We start from the raw sequence: 6,052 nt of genomic DNA on the forward strand, positions 1-6,052 counted from the left end.
ATCCTGTGGCTTGTTTTGTTCCTCCCGTGGCCAAAGCCAACAGCAGATGGGAGCCAGGTGTGTACCTTGCTTAAAGATGAGAAGGTCTCTGCTGGCACAATTCAGTTGTGCCACACACAATCTCTTTAGTGCATGTGCAGACATGTGTGGGCTCACACAGACCAGACGTAGGTAAGGGGACTGATACACAGCAGTCATGAAACAAGCATCGATTTTTAGAGAAGGAATCAAACTTACTTGGCATGGTTGTCTGCTCTGGATGCTTTATGGAGGAGAAAGAGAATTTGGAAGGAAGATCACAAGACAGTCACGACTTCAGCAAAGCTGTTTCTTTTGAGATACAGGGATGCAACCCAACCTTTCTGCATGGGCCGAGGTAGGAAGAAATCCCACAGAGTTTTAGGGAAGCATTGCTTTGAATTAGCGGATCTGTGAGAAAGAAAACAGCTGAGTTAAGTTAATGTGTTTCCCACAGCAGATATCGGGCAGTTATTTCATGGAGTCCCTCAAAGTTCTGTTTTTCCCAGAACACCAAGCTCTAAGTCTAAACTCAAATCCCAGCACTGGATGGTGCTGGATGGGGACTTCCCTTTCAAATGCCAAGTACGGTCAGGCAAAGCTGGACTTTCCCTGCTTCTTCCACTCTTGACATCTGGCCCAGGCTACTAGTAGTGCAAAAAAGTGGATTCTGTGACTATGCCTCTTGCCATGCTTCTTAGATGGGATAAGAGGTAGGCAAGTAGCCTATATGGCTAGAGCATGTGGCTGGAGATTCAAGAGATTAAAATTTAGTTCTTTCTTAGTCGTAAGCTTGTTGCTAGCCTCCAGGTAAGTAACTTCATCTTCTGTAGCCATGCTTCACTTTCTGCAAAATGGGGATAAAAATAGCAGTTTCAGCAGCCTTTGCCTGTATTTCCTATTTAGATGAAAATCTCTTTCAGGGAGGCTATTTTAATGTGCTTGTACTGCACAGTCCTGGGCCTGAGATCGTTCGCTATAATAAAATCACTCATATCAGTCTGTCCCACAAATCTCCTTTACATCTGGTTACATCTTGCTTTTGAATCTGAGGACCTGCTCAATATTTGCTATGTTTGCTTAAGAAACAGTGGAGTTTATTTTCCATGTATTACTACATTCATTATGCAAACGTCGTGGCCCTTATTTCCGCAAGAACTTGCACTGTGGATCTTGCTTTGTGGTGTAAGATGAGCAGAAATGATAAGAACAGAAGGAGGGAGATGGGAGAGCTCCTTTGGCAGCAAAATGATGTAGCTCAAATGAGAATTGTAGAAGCTTTGCATGTCAGAGCATGCCTTGAGCTGCTCAGAGGCTGCCCCGTGTCCTCATAGCTGTCAGCTCTGCTTGCATTACCATACCTGCTTAGCTGCAACACCGAGCAGGTAGCATATGACAAGCACTGAAATCAACTTGTTGATCAGGCCCTACACGATGTGACTTGCTGTTGTGATCCTAAGGAGTTTGACTTGGAAAGCAGCTAGAGATCTTATTTCCCTTTTGCCTAGCTCCTCCCAAGGTGTTGTGCACTTTTCTGTAGTAGAGTTTGGCCCAGTGACTGAATCAGATTAGATTACTAGTTTGCCAAAACCCCCAAACGCTTTGTGCTATGAAATATTTTAAGAAGCAGCAAAGAATAAGTTAACTAGATGAGATGTCAAGCCTGCAATTGCACCACTGGAAAGCATTTTGAAACCCTTTGGGGGTTTTGTTTGGTTTGGTTTTTAAGCAAGTACTGAGATATTAACTCTTTTGTTCAAAACAAAAGCTATTGCAATTAATTGAATTCTATTATCCAAATCTCCCCCTGGCAATTTCAGTTAGTAAACTTTACTGCATTTTTTTCTAATATACTTATCACATTTATACTTGCACAGTAAGTGCTGAATTCCACCTGAGAAATGGCTGCATTTCAGAAGTGGATGAGTTACCAGCTAATAAATGATTTTCCAGATATTTTTGGATCCCTTAGGGCAGAAGGCATTAAGGAGCTTTCTAGTGATAGTGTGCTAAGGTATTGCTAATCGGGAAGTCTGTTCTCTTGCTACTGGGCACTGTGAATTGCTAAGCACCTCTCAGTATTTCCATCAGCTCTTGCTTTTCTAGAGACTAATGGCTGAAAGCAGTATTAGCCGAACTCTAATGAATGTCAAGCAAAGCATTTCAGAGCAACAAGTGAATGAACATATATTGAAGTGTTGTTTCAAGCGTGCTGCCCAGGGAATGTGAAGGGCAAGCCATTTTACCACCCACGCCGATGCAAAAGACAGTGTCAGACCTTGCGGAGCTGCTGAAGTCGGTGGGCTGTAAAGCGTGGCTGGAGCCTGGCTGGCTCCCTCAAGCCGTACACTGCAGAGAGCCTGCGTGCTGCTTATTTGGGTTGCTTGGCCAAAGCTGCTTCACTATAAATACATTGTCAAAGCTGTTCTGAGAGCAGGGCTGTTTCACATCACTATTTTGTGTTAGAGATGTTAAGCAGAAAGTGTGGCTGATTGTTTTGCCTACCAAATCAGGAGCATCCCACTGCTACCCTCTGCCACAGAAAAAATATGGTCAGTCCTGCTAAAGAAATAGTATTAACTCATCATCTTCATTTCTGGGCTTCCTGTGGGCCAGGTCCTGATCCTAGTGATTGCAGCACTGAGGCTGTGAAGCCAGGTGCGATGGCCTCAGCCATCTGCTTGGAAATTTTTGCAGATGTGTTCTGCTTCACAGAGTGATGCTAGCATCGCTTACAGTCGTTCAGCTGACAACAGGTAACTTGGTAAGCTTTCATGAATTGGTTATGTTCAGCCATATGCCCTTGAAAAGCATCGCCACTCGACTCTGTAGAGCTAGTTGAGATCAGCCCTCAGCTGAGTGGGTAGGGCTGACTTGAGCAGGCGTTGAAGAAGGAGAAAGCCCCACATCTTGTCTCCTCAAGGTTGTCATGTCCATGTACTTACCCCTGGGTAAAAACCTGATCGCTTTTTTGTGTTGGAGACAAAGATTAAGACGTCAATGTGACTACAAGAAGCAGGAGGCAAATTCATGTTTTCCACTACCTTTAATTAAACTTATGTAAAATCAAAACACAGACAGATTTCAGGCACTTGTCTGCATGCTGCTCTGTTTGCTCCCTGTCATTGAAATCCAGGGGGAATGGTAAATGCAGGCGGAACTTGTTCAAACTGAACAAATGCTCTGGAAAGTGCCATTTCCAAACATTGTTCTTTTCCCCCATTTGATGGGGAAGATGTTCAAGATGCAATATCCTTTCCCGTTATTGGCCGGCTCAGTGTGTCTGTTAGCTTATTTGCAGCAATAGGAAGTGAAACAGAAATACAGTTTGCATGTCAGCTAGAGATAGCTACTGTCTGTATCTGCACCATAGCAGGGGAAAAAAGCTAGCACAACATGACGTGAAAAATGATTGTGAACATACTGCACACAGCAGAAGCTGGAGATATGAACCTCCAAGAAAGAAGACAAGATTAGAAGCGGGGGTTTCAGTGGGAATCTTGCCCCCTGCATCACAGTCATGCCCTGAAGTGAACAAACCATGTATCTGTCTGGAAACAGTTACGATTTGTCCTACAGTTGCATTTGAAAGATTCAGGCAGCATCTTGGTCCCTTGTGCTTTGTGTTGTCTAAAATATGCCTGCCCCAGTCAGGACAGATGAGCTGGGCAAGACATTTTAGAAAGGGGGAGGACTGAAGTGTCTTTCCCCATGTCATCAGAAAACCAAGAGCAGACCCTAGAGATCTAGAGGATTCCCTGTGCAGTAGCCCTGGCAGCACGCAGCTCTCCTGTGTCTACGTCCCACAGCACAGCTTTCTTAATTCTGTTGGTTTCCTGAGGGTCTGTCCACAACCTTTTACGTATGCGAGCTGCTTGTGTTGCACAGACAAACCTGGGGTGTTTAGGGTGGCGGTGGTTGTACAGGGCACCTGCTTGTGGGGTGAGGTGTGGGGTGTGCTGAGCCCAACCCAGACAAGGGAGCTTCCCTGGCACCAGCCCCCCCTGGAGAGCAGGGCTGCCTTTGCTGTTGTACATAACTCTGGGCTGATGGGTCCAGGACAGTTTGTTCTCAAAGCATGAAAAAATTATTTGTGAGGACGCTTGGACAACTGCTTCTAAACTGCTGCAGGTGTTTGAAAAAAAAAAATTACCTATGATAATCCCTTCAATGGTCTTTGTTCTCAACCTGCAATTCAGGGATGAGCTGGCAATGCTTTTGACACTGGAGTGCAATCCTTGGTCAGCCCCATGAGACATCCTGCCAGAAGAAAGCAGGGGGGACCAACCTGGCATCTTCTTTGTAGCCATTTCTTTTTTGCATAGTAAAATGTGGTTTCTACTGAGCTGGTGACACTGAGGAACGAAAGGCTGAATTCTGCTTTTCCTGCTGAGAGTCAGAAATAGATCTGGAGAGATGATGACTCACCTGTAATTGAGAAAAACTGAATGGCATCATCATGAGTTTTAACAGTTAAATTCTGATTCCACCTGCTAGAAAGAGCAGACCAACAAAGCTGCAAAAGGCCAAAACGAGCCAGAGACAGGGCCCAGTGCACGGAAATCCTTTGCTCTGTTAGTGTTCTGCATGTAAGAGGTTTAACGTGCCTGCTAGACGTGTACCCTGTGCGATCTGGCAGTGGCACCGGTCCCTCACATGGGGAAGCAGCTGTATGGACAGCAGGTTGGGAGGAGAGCCAGCGGTGCAGCCACGAGAAGCCCCCCAGCCCCAACCGGAGGCCTGCTCCATACCAGCGATGCATGCATATTCCTCTCTGTGACTTTCCCTGCAGTTCCCATCTGAAGCAGAGATGATGTCAGAGTTGTCATGGCATCCGTATCTATGGAACCAGGATCATCATCACGGTGCTACGAAAACTAACTCAAGAGATGGTCCTGGAGCCTCGGGGGGGAACTCCCTTTGCAGTAATAGAGGGTTTCCCTTGAAGGTTCCTTTTTCCTCCTTCCTAGTGTCCCTGAGGCAGGAGCAGGGATGGGGCTTGACCTCCTCCTGTCCCACGGCAGCTCTGGGTGCCTCCTTTCCTGCTCGAGGAGAGCCAGAGCTGCAGCCCCATCAGGCTTCACCCCTTTTCTTGCACCAGCTATCGGGTGTGTAGCAGCGTGCCTTGCTCTGGAGCAGCCACCAACCCCTCCCCTCGGTCACGCCAGCGTGGCAGCTCTTGGCCAACGGTCCCGTGTGAGCTGCCTGTGGGCACCCAGTTCGCACTGTAAGTCAGAGCCCTGCCTGCACTGCGGTGGTGCTGCCTGCTGCACGGCCCCCGAGGCTCTCGCTCCGCAGAATTGGTGACAGCGGCCCTTTCTGCTGTGACATCTGCCTGTCCCCGCTGTCAGCAGGGACACCCCTGGGTCTGGGCAGGGAAAGGGCGTTTATATTAGGGGGCCAAGGTGTGCCTCTGCAGCAGAGGTGCGCTGAGCAGTGTGCTGACCCGTGGGGCTCTGTGCCATAGCAGCTCCTTCCTGCCAGCGGCCCAGGCACTTACAGCCACGTGGGCTGCCCTGGCCCCAGCACAGGTAGCCCTTGCCATTGCATGGTGACAGTGGCACAGCAGGGTGACCCTTGCAACAACACCATACCCCTGGCCTTGGCACGCTATCTCCCAGAAGCAATGTGGTGCCTTAGGATGGCAATCCTTGGAATAGCACAGTGACCCTGGCTTGTGACAAGGTATCCTGGCTGTACCATGGTGTTCCCAGCCACAGCGCAGTGGCTGTGCCTACGGCATGGTGGCCCTGGCTGTAGCATAGTGACAATGGCCGTAGCATGGTGTCTCTAGCTGCAGCACAGTGACAGTGGGTGCCCGTGGCTGTACCATGGTGACACTGGGTGCCCATGGCTCTACCGCAGTGCCAATGGCTACAGTATGGTGACAGTGGCTGCCCACGGGCACAGCACGGTGACACCGGGTGCCCGTGGCTGTACATGGTGCCCACGGGCACGGCACGGTGACACCGGGTGCCCGCGCCTGTACCACGGTGCCCCGGGGCGCAGCGCGGACTCGCTGGGGGGCGGCGCG

Source organism: Falco peregrinus, chromosome 5, assembly GCF_023634155.1.
Source record: "Falco peregrinus isolate bFalPer1 chromosome 5, bFalPer1.pri, whole genome shotgun sequence".
Taxonomy (NCBI): domain Eukaryota; kingdom Metazoa; phylum Chordata; class Aves; order Falconiformes; family Falconidae; genus Falco; species Falco peregrinus.